Source organism: Nycticebus coucang, chromosome 7 (genome assembly GCF_027406575.1).
Source record: "Nycticebus coucang isolate mNycCou1 chromosome 7, mNycCou1.pri, whole genome shotgun sequence".
Lineage (NCBI taxonomy): Eukaryota > Metazoa > Chordata > Mammalia > Primates > Lorisidae > Nycticebus > Nycticebus coucang.
In genome coordinates, this window is record NC_069786.1 from 46794283 (window position 1) to 46805603 (window position 11321).

Genomic DNA, 11321 nt, shown 5'->3' on the forward strand with positions numbered 1-11321 from the left:
CCCTCAGGAGCTGCCTGACCTCCAGTCCTGGGCTGGGCAGTTGTGGCCTGAGCTGACTTTCCAGCAGGTTCATCCAGGGAGGGAAGGCCACAGCTGACTCACTGCCCAGGAAGGGCCCAGGTGCTAACCTGGTGGTAGAGAAAAAGCAGCTGCAAAGCTATATTTGGCTTCCAGCCCCCTTTCTTCTAGCGCTAGACACCCTCTTCAGAACTCAGCTCAGGGGGATTCAGGGTCCCAGCTGGCCTGAAGCTGATGGCTGGGTCACCACCATTCTTCTCACCACAGTGCCCACTATTCACCCAGGAAGAACCTGGAGCTTCAGCCTTCAGCTTGGGTCATGTTTACAGTCCTCAGGGCCCCACATGGGGATCTCCTGAGGACACCTTTATCCCACCTTTATTTCCCTGAAGTCTGCCTTTTGGTGATGGACACACTCGGTCCTGCTGCCCCTTCTTTCTGTCTTTGGAGACTCTGGGGTTTGGGGACAGATGGCAGGGCAGGGCAGGGGGTACCCGTCAGTAATCGAGGCCTATCCAGCTCACTGCTGGCTTGGTGGGCTGGGGCTTCAGCTGGAATTTTATTTTTAAATGCCTAGGGTATATATATTTTGTCCTGGCAACAAAGCTTTTGTTTCCTGTGGCTGGTAGGAAGGGATGGGGGCCCTGGCTCTGAGACAGGCTAGGGTGGAGGGGGGTAGCCTTGGCTGGAGAAGCACAGCTTGGAGAGGCCAAGGTGCCTTGAGAGGGGATCTCACCTGATCCGCCCTCTGGCAGGTGCAACTGGGTCTTGGTACATTTTCCCCTTCTTTGCCTTCCAGAATCTTGAGGGGTGTGGGTGAGGGTGGTGGCTCTTGTCCACAGGTTCTGGAGGAGTATTAGGGGCTGCTCAGAGCCCATGTCCTGGTAGACTCATCAGGTGGGGTGAAGTGTGAACCCCAGTACTGATGTAGGTTTACAGACTCTTATGGTAAAGTGGTCCTTCCTGGTCTCCTGGGAGACAGTAGTGAGTAATACTCCCACTACCAAAGCACACAACGAAGTCAGGGTGCCTCCAGGCTTGGGTGGGGAAGAGACATCAGGTGGCCTGTGAGGGGGATGCAAGAGCTGAAATAAAAGTGTGTTGAGTAAAAAAAAGAAAGAAAAAAACCTCACCTCACTCTGGCTAAAAAAAAAAAAGAAGAAGAAGAAGATAAAACAAATCTGACATGGAAGCAAACATTTAGAAAGCCAAAGAAGAATCTGATGCGGGCAAAAGGGCAGCCAGGTTAGCAAGAAGTGAAAGAATGGGTGTGGTCACTCAGTGACAAGATGCCCAAGATGCTGCATGACAACTTATGATATTAAATATCACGACTGTATAATAATTATATTTATTTTATTTTATTATTTATTTATTTTTTATTTTTTGCAGTTTTTGGCTGGGGCTGGGTTTGAACCTACCACCTCCAGCATATGGGGCTGGCGCCCTACCCCTTTGAGCCACAGGCACTGCCCAGTTATATTTATTTTTATAACAATTAATTGTATTGACTATTTTGATGGAAATTCAGCTTTAATAAAGAAGTGATGTTTGCCATTTTTACAAATGAACTTCTAGGGCGGCGCCTGTGGCTCAGTGAGTAGGGCGCCGGCCCCATATGCTGAGGGTGGCGGGTTCAAACCCAGCCCCAGCCAAACTGCAACAAAAAAATAGCCGGGCGTTGTGGCGGGCGCCTGTAGTCCCAGCTACTCGGGAGGCTGAGGCAAGAGAATCGCGTAAGCCCAAGAGTTAGAGGTTGCTGTGAGCCGTGTGACGCCACGGCGCTCTACCCAAGGATGGTACAGTGAGACTCTGTCTCTACAAAAAAAAACAAATGAACTTCTATAACCATTCATCTGCAAGCCCATCAGGAAGAATCACAGAAATCAGGAGAATTTTGGATGCATTTTTTGCAGGAAGGTCTAAAAGCAGCAGGTATTCGGCATTTAATTGGTATTAACTAAGAGGAAAAAGGGCAGCAGATGTCTGCCTGAATCCTGAGTCTCCTCCCTCGCTCACCCCGTCTACAGTGACTTTCTCTCTCCTCCCTGGAAAATACTTTCTTTCATCTCCCCATCTTTTCCCACTTGGGAAGTCCCCTGACAGAGAAGACCAGCCAGCACTCAGAACACAGAGCACTCTCACACCCTGCTGTGCACAATTTTATGCCAGGAGGGACAAAACCAAGAAGGGAAAGGAGAGAGGAAATTCTTGGGAAAATCCTAATGCATCATGATCTCTGGGAATGGTTTTCTTCTGGATTCCCCCAGCCAAGTTGTGTGAGTGTGTGTGTGCATGTGTGTGAGCATATGTACTTGTGTGTGTGACACAGAGTGTGTTGAAAGTTACTCAGCTGCCAATCGGCTTCTAATCTTGCTGCCACTGACCCTACTCTTCTGGTGAAGGGGGGAAATACTGAGGACAAGGACAACTTACACCGAGGACTTTTCTTAATGGATTCATATTTGAACTTGGCAAAGGAAACACTTGGGACCAGTGGTAGTGTATTCGTAACTGATTATCCAAAATTAAGAATGTTATCTGGGGCAGCGCCTATGGCTGGGTGGGTAGGGTGGTAGGTCCATATACCGAGGCTGGCTGGCTCGAACCCGGCCTGGGTCAGCTAAACAATGACAACTGCAACAAAAAAATAGCCAGGCATTGTGGTGGGAGCCTGTAGTCCCAGGTACTTGGGAGGGTGAGGCAAGAGAATCTTTTAAGTCCAAGAGTTTGAGGTTGTTGTGAGCTGTGATACTACAGCACTCTACCGAAGGAGTGAGACATAGTGAGACTGCCTCAAAAAAAAAAGCAATGGTTATATGAGAGGCAAGGCGCAGGCCTCCAAGAAGCACTGAAATTCTGAGTGAATTCAATGTCATAGCAAAAATATAACCCAGAAACTGTCCAGGTGTGGTGACTCACGCCTATAATCCTAGCACTCTGGGAGACCAAGGAAGGATTGCTGAGCTCAAGAGTTCAAGATCAGCCTGAGAAAGACGGGGACCCCATTTCCGCTAAAAATAGAAAAATTAGCCAGGCAGGGTGGCAGGTGCCTATAGTCTCAGCTACTCAGGAGGCTGAGGCAGGAAGATCACTTGAGCCCAGGAGTCTGAGGTACTTGGCTACATTCTACCCAGTGTGACAGCAACAGAGCAAGACTCTGTCTTGAGTGGAGGAGAACAGAGGGGAGGGAAAAGGAGTGAAGGGAAGGAGAGGGGAGGGGAGGAGAGGAAAGGAGATATAGAAATAAATCACTGTGACACTTGAAATCACTTTTATGATCATAAGGTAGAATTGTGAGTACTGATGATATCTCTGACCTTCATGAGATGCACTGGAAAGGAGCATATCTACAACATCATGACCTCGATCTTAGCAAAGGTAGCCTCCGTCAAGTCTGAGTTGCCATTCTTGCCAATCCTTAAAACTTGACCAGTTTTAGTGATTCAGTCTAACATAAAAAAGAGGATCCAGAGCTAGACATGCAAATGATCCATAGACATATAAGAATATATTGTTTTAGGATCTGCCTAAACAAATGTGGAAAATATGAGCATATAAATCGTGTTTCAATATTTCTATCATTTTTTCAATCTTTCTGTCCTTTTTCATTAAGTGCTGGGATAATTCCTTTCAGAACCCCCACCTTGTATTCAGCCTTCAGTTCTGTCCAGATGCTACTAGGATCATCTCTTGAGTTTTTATTTCTTTCTTTTTTTTTTTTTTTTTGGTTTTTGGCCGGGGCTGGGTTTGAACCCGACACCTCCGGCATATGGGAACGGCGCCCTACTCCTTGAGCCACAGGCGCCACCCTTGAGTTTTTGTTTCAATGATTTTATTGCCATTATCATTCATTGGTTCTCTTTCATACTATTCTGTTCTTATTTCATGATTACAAACTCTTATCTTTTGTTTGCTTATTTTGTTGTTTTTCTTTCTTTTTTTTTTGAGACAGAACCTCAAGTTGTCGCCCTGGGTAGAGTGCCATGCCATTACAACTCACAGCAACCTCCAACTCCTAGGCTCAAGTGATTTTCCTGCCTCGGCCTTCCAAGTAGCTGGGACCACAGGCACTGGCCACAACGCTTGGATATTTTTTGGTTGCAGCGGTCATTGTTGTTTGACAGGCCTGGGCTGGATTGGAACCCGCCAGCTCGGGTATATGTGGCTGGCGCCTTAGCCACTTGAGCCACAGGTGCCAAGCCTGTTGTTTTTATTTTATTAAAACAGGGTCTCACTCTGTTGCCCAAGATAGAATACAGTGGCATTATCTTAGCTCACTGTTAACCTCCAGCTCCTGGGCTCAAATGATACTTGTGCTTCAGCCTCCCAAGTAGCTGAAACTATAGGCATGTGTCAACCTGCATTTTAAAAAGCCCATGGGGCTTCCTAACTTTTGTAGAGGAAGAGTCTCACTGTATTACCCAAGCCGGTCTTTTATTCCTGGCCTCCAGCAGCTCTCCCAACTCAGCCTCACAAAATAATGGGATTACAAGTGTGAGCCATCACTTGCAGTCTATTTTTATTTATGTATTTACTTACTCAGTAGCATCTATATGGCAAAGTATACAAAACATGTAGAGAGGCGTGTGTGTGTGTGTGTGTGTGTGTGTGTGTGTTGCCACTGTGTTAAAAAAATCTCTTCCTCCAAAACATATCAGACTGGGCTCCTGCTTCGACCCAGGGCGCTGCGAGCAGCTGGAGGCCTGGCTGCTTCACATGAGGGCGACTCTGAGTCTCTGAGCAGGGTTGTGCGCGCTACCGTCCTGCGCTCTGGGGTCGCGACCCTGGAGGGTGTTGGGCCCCAGTCCCCTTCGACTGGGAGCCGGAGGAGCAGGAGCAGCAGGAAGTGGAGAGCACCCTGAAAAGCAATCCAATTCCAGAAAATACGGAGGCAAATGGAGGCCTCAGGTTCTCCTCCCCGAACCCTGACATGGGCAGCCGTGGAGCAGATCCGGTATTTACACAGGGAATTTGCGGGGTCCTGGTCAGTTCCCAGGTTGGCCGAAGGCTTTGACGTCAGCACGATGTGATCTGAAGGGTTTGTTTTGTTTTGTTTTATAAATAGATTAGTGTTTTCTAAATTTCAAAAATAAACTTAAATGTAACCTTCTTTTCCTTAAAGAATTTTCAAGATCCGAAGGGATTTAAAAAGCAAGGTTGGGCTTGGCGCCTGTAGCTCAGCGGCTACGGGCACTAGCCACATACACCTGAGCTGGCGGGTTTGAATCCAGCCTGGGCCTGCCAAACAGCAATGACAACTATAACCAAAAAATAGCCTGGCGTTGTGGCAGGCACCTGTAGTCCCAGCTACTTGGGAGGCTGAGGCAAGAGAATCACTTAAGCCCAGGAGTTGGAGGTTGCTGTGAGCTGTGATGCAACAGCACTCTACCCAGGACTTGAGGCTCTGTCTCAAAAAAAAAAAAAAAAAAAAAAGGGCGGCGCCTGTGGCTCAGTCGGTGGGGCGCCGGCCCCATATGCCAAGGGTGCCCGGCCCTGGCCAAAACTGCAACCAAAAAATAGCCGGGCGTTGTGGCGGGCGCCTGTAGTCCCAGCTACTCGGGAGGCTGAGGCAAGAGAATCGCTTAAGCCCAGGAGTTGGAGGTTGCTGTGAGCTGTGTGAGGCCACGGCACTCTACCGAGGGCCATAAAGTGAGACTCTGTCTCTACAAAAAAAAATAGCAAGTTTGTACCCACATTAGAGAAGAAACTGAAGCAAGATAAGAAAGTTCTTAAGAAAGCTAGGTTTGTCCACTCACTGCAGCAGGTCCCTGGCTCTGGAGGTACCTTGACGCCACTCCTTGCCGGTCACTCTGTATCAGGCCTTTTGCTGATGCCAGGGGATGAGGCTTGGTCCAAAGGCCAGAGTCACAGCATGGCTTTGAAATTGATAGAGTCAAACTCTTAAAGTACAAATACACCAAGGAGAAAGAAGGGACAGAATAAAGGATTCCAGAAACTGGAGGAGAGTTTTGCGCCTGTCACTGCAGCCCTGGGTCATCAGAGAGCACTGCAGAAATGCTCTACCAGTGATTGTGAGGGCACCCCATGAGCTCACAGTGATGGATTGCCAAGTAATGAGAAGCTGTTGGAGTTGAAGGCAGGGGAACCAGGTGACCAGAATGTCAGCAACAAAGTAGTGCAGAGCGGGTGGGAGTTCTTTGACAGCGGTGGGAACTTCCTGTATAGAGTTTGAGCAGGGGCCTGACCTGTGGAGGTGCCTCATGAAACACAACTGGGGAAGTTTATTTGTAGCTGCCTGGATTTGTGTATGGATTAGCCACCTTGGAATAGGAAGAAGTGATAAGCCTGGAATGTGGCGGGAAAAAGCTGGTTGAATAGATTCAGGCTTCTTGGGGCACTGCTCCCATCTAACCGCTGGAGACCTCTTTTCTTACTTAAACTCTGTTGAAAACCACCCCAGGTTGCATGCATTGTTACTGAGTTTCTGTGATACTTGCAATATGTTTGGGAAGAAATGAAAAGTTTGCCTTCTGAAAAAAATATGTATATATCGGAGCTCTTAAATCTCTTAAATAAATGCAGTTAACTCTTTAAAAGAATCAGAGTTCATGAACCAGAAAACTTCTTAAAAGCTGAAATAATTAAGGAAACAACCTTGTTCTAGAAAGTTCCTCAACCCTTAAAAGGTGTCCTCCAGGTTTCAGGATAAAATTTCGACTCTTTAGTTTTGCTAAGATTTGGCAAGTGCCTCCCTTGTACCTGATCTTCTACCACTTCTCCCCATCTCCTACTATACCCCTTTTCCCCCAGCTGTTCTCCAAAAGAGTCATCTGTTTCTGTTTCTTTTTTTTTTTTTTGAGACAGAGCCTCAAGCTATCACCCTAGGTAGAGTGCCGTGGTGCCATGGCGTCACAGCTCACAGCAACCTCCAACTCCTGGGCTCAAGCGAGTCTCCTGCCTCCACCTCCCAAGTAGCTGGGACTATAGGCGCCCGCCACAACACCCAGCTATTTTTTGGTTGCAGCCGTCATTGTTGTTTGGTGGCCCGGGCTGGATTCGAACCCACCAGCTCAGGTGTATGTGGCTGGCGCCTTAGCTGCTTGAGCCACAAGCACGGAGCCCGTTTCTGTTTCTGAACCTCCATGTATGTGTTGCCCTTCATTTGGAATATTTGGGCCCTAAAAATAATCTCATCAAGATACTAACACAATTTAAGAATAATTCTTTGTTTAAAGAACGCATTTATCGCTATTAGCTACTATATTGCCTCCCAATATATGAAATGTTTTCTTCCTTTTCAAGGGTGCTATGGCTTATGTGTCAGCCTCCTTTTATCTTAGGTCATTAATATCTCTGAGCTTTGGCTCTGCAGTAACTATCTATTACACAGGCATAAAAGCTTTCAGAAACACCCCCATTTCCCCTCTCCAGGAGATAACATGTTGATTTATGAACATTAATGATTTTCTTTCTTTCTTTTTTTTTTAGAGACATAGTGTCACTTTATCATACTCAGTAGAGTGCTGTAGCATCACAGTTCACAGCAACCTCCAGCTCTTGGGCTTAGACGATTCTCTTGCCTCAACCTCCCAAGTAGCTCCCAAGTAGCTGGGACTACAGGCGCCCGCCACAATGCCTGGCTATATTTTTTGATGCAGTTTGACTGAGACTAGGTTAGAACCCACCACCCTATGTTTCCCTACCCCACGAATGCTGGAATTCTTCATTCTCGTTCTTTATATTGATACACAGTAGTTCACAATACAGCCAGGTCATCATTTATTTACTCATTTCTTTGTTGATTGAAATTACAGCTGTTTCTAAAGTGTTTTGTTTTGTTTTTTTTTTGTAGAAACAGAGTCTCACTTTATCGCCCTCGATAGAGTGCCATGGCATCACACAGCTCACAGCAACCTCCAACTCTTGGGCTGAAGCGATTCTCTTGCCTCAGCCTCCCGAGTAGCTGGGACTACAGGCGCCCGCCACAACGCCCAGCTATTTTTTGGTTTGCAGTTCAGCCGGGGCTGGGTTTGAACCTGCCACCCTCGGTATATGGGGCCGGCGCCTTACTGACTGAGCCACAGGCGCCACCCTAAAGTGTTTTTTTTTTACAAACAACTGTTAGAGTGAACAGTTGTAAAAAGTTACATATTTTTGCCAGGTATGGTGGTGCACACCTGTAATCCTAGCACTTTGGGAAGACAAAAAAGGGTAGATTGCTGAGCTCAGGTTTTCAAGAGCAGCCTGAGTAAAAGTGAGACCCTGTCTCTACTAAAAATAGAAAAACTAGCCAGGCATTGTGACAGGCACTTGTAGTCCCAGCTACTTAGGAGGCTGAGGTAAGAGGATCACTTGAGCCAAATAGTTTGAGGTTTCTGTGAACTATGACACTACAGCACTCTACCCAGGGTAACTGAGTGGGACTCTGTCCCAAAAAAAAAAAAAAAAGTTGTGTATTTTTCTAATGAATCTCTGCTTTACTTATAGCAAAAACACCTTTTTTCTTGGCTTTGTCTTCACCATAAATTAGCTAAGAAGAATAAAAACAAAGGTTCCCAGTATATGCAAACCTTCAGAATTCCCCTTGAGATGGAGGGTAGAGAGGGTGATAGCCCATTCTCACTTGGATGCCATAGGAAATCTAAGAACTGCAACCTGGAGCTAAGCGTCACTGTGGGCAGAAGCCCCTCCAGAAAGGACTCCCTTGACATGAAGGCCAAAGCTGAGTGGGAATGGGGACTTAGAGAAGAAAGTAAACCCTTGAGAAAACTGACTAATCTCTCAACAGGTGAGCTTCTCTGCTTGCTGAGTCACTGGAGACATAAAAACAGCAGGCACCAGAGAATCCCTTATCTTACTTCTTCATATAGCACCGTGGATCTTGGGAAAGAATCTCGTTGGTAATCATTGGCCAGAGCAGGAAGGAACCTGGAAACTTCTGTCTTCTGCTAATATGGGGGCTGCTAAGGGAGGTCAGTGACTATGCCAACATGAGAAGTTGACACTACTATAGGCTCAGTGCCGATAGTTCAGTGGTTAGGGTGCTGGCTACCAGGGCTAGCAGGTTTGAACTCAGTCTGGGCAAAACAACAATGACAACTACAACAAAAAAACAGCGGGGCATTGTGGTGGGTCCTTGTAGTCCCAACTACTTGGGAGGGTGAGGCAAGATATGGCTTAAGCCCAAGACTTTGAGGTTACTATGAGCTGTGACTTCACGCACTCTACCGAAGGTGACATAGTGAGACTCCATCTCAAAAAAAAAGAAAAGTTGACATGACTGAGAGAGAAACTCTGGACAAGTAGAAGGGAGTACAGTGGAACAAAACAGCAAAAGGAGGAATAAGATTAGTCCAATTCAAAGCATCAAGGTGGCCAAGGAAGATTGATAAATTAACTCAAAAGCTACATGAACTACATGAACTGTATACTACAAAATGCCAGGCACTATGCCAGGGGCTTTTATGGTCAACATCCCTTTGTTCTCACTAGGGGTAGCACTCTAGGGCTAACAGTACATACCCCATTGGACATATGAAGCAGAGAGACCTTCATTTGTTTCCTTCCTTCCTTCAACAAATATTTATGGACACTGTGATGGACCAGGTAGTATTCCTAACACTATAGATTCAGAGCTAAACTAGGAGATAAGCTCTTCTGTGCTTTCCTGGACCTATATTTTGGTAGAAGATGACAAACAAACATATGAAATGTGAATAATACATAAGCAAGCAAGGATCTTAGATTGTGATAAATTTAATACAGAGATTTAAAATAGGGTGAAAATGAGAGAACTTTCGGGGGTGATGGAAATACTCTACAACTTGATTGCGATAATGGTAAATATACAACTGCATGCATTTGTCAGAATTCATAGTATTGTATGCCTTGTTGAGAGAGGATACCCGAGAAGGGTGAGGTCTAGGAGAACAGGTCTTCTCAAGGAGACCACAAGGATACACATGCAGGGTCCTCTCCATGGTGACTCAACTCTTGGGAATTTGTAAACTTAACTTCCTGAAAGTTGGAAATTTCCAAGTTCTGTGAAATCCTGTAGTTCTGTGGGGGTGGGAATAGCATCTCCCACTTGATTCAAACTGGCCAATGAGAAGGTTACCTGTGAGGTGGAACTTTTTGACTGTCAATGAAAAGGGAAAGACCAAGGGGAGCGCAGCCATTTGGAATTCTTCTATGCCGTAAGCTCCCGGCTGGTGAATAAAGCCCTTCCTCTTATAAACGTGGTGTTTGAGTGCTCTTTCTCTCCATTGGGCCTTGTCTTCCTACAACATTGTAAGCACTAGATGTAAATTATACCTCAATACTGATTGATGGATGTAAATCACACCTCAATAAACTGGACTTTCTGTCACCCTCAGTAGAGTGTGATAGCTCACAGCAACCATGAACTCTTGGGTATAAGTGATCCTCCTGCCAATAGCTGGGATTTCAGGCCTGCCACAATGCCCCCAGCTAGTTTTTTCTATTTTTAGTAGAGACGGGATTTCATTCTTGCTCAAACCGATCTCACCTCCTGAGTTCACCCAATCCACCAGCTAAACTTGCTGTTTAAAAGATAGGATACTAGGGCAGCACCTGTGGCTCAAGGGAGTGGGGCGCCGGCCCCATATACCCGAGGTGGCAGGTTCAGATACAGCCCTGGCAAAAAACTGCAAAAAAACAAAAAAAGATAGGATCCTACAATAAAAGTGACTGGTTCCTACTTTGGATTACACAACAAAGGCCTCACTGAGGTGGTTGTAATTAAGCTGAGCTTGAGTATAAAAAAGAAGATGAAGGGTAAGATCATTCCAGAAAAAGGAAACAGTAATTGCAGAATCTCTGCAGTGTGAAGGAGCTTGACATGTTCACATTAGAGTTGGGTAGGTGAGGTTAGAGAAATGGACAAGACCCAGAGCATGTGGAGATTTGGAAACCAGGATCAAGAGATCGTATCGTTTTTTATGCTACAGGAGAACTTAAAGGGTTTTTAAGCAGAGAAGTTACAAGGTCTGATTTATGCTTTTATTTTTATTTAATCTATTTTTTTTTCATTTATTTATTTATTTATTTATTTATTTTGAGACAGCGTCTCTCTATGTCACCCTCCATAGAGTGCTATAGTGCTATGGCATCACAGCTCACAGCAACCTCAAACTCTTGGGCTTAAGCAATTCTCTTGCCTCAGCCTCCTAAGTAGCTGGGACTACAGGAGCCCACCACAACACCCAGCTATTTTTTTTTTTTGTTGTAGTTGTCATTGTTGTTTGGCAGGCCCAGGCTGGGTTCGAACCTGCCAACTCCAGTATATGTGGCTGAGCCAGTGCTTTTAAAAGAGCAAT

The 11321-nt window shown here is 45.9% G+C and overlaps 1 pseudogene; it reads left to right on the forward strand.

Annotated features, from left to right (window-relative positions):
* Positions 1–4840: 4840 nt before the first annotated feature.
* On the forward strand, positions 4841–6214 carry LOC128590744 (neugrin-like; annotated as a pseudogene).
* The last annotated feature ends 5107 nt before the right edge of the window (positions 6215–11321 follow it).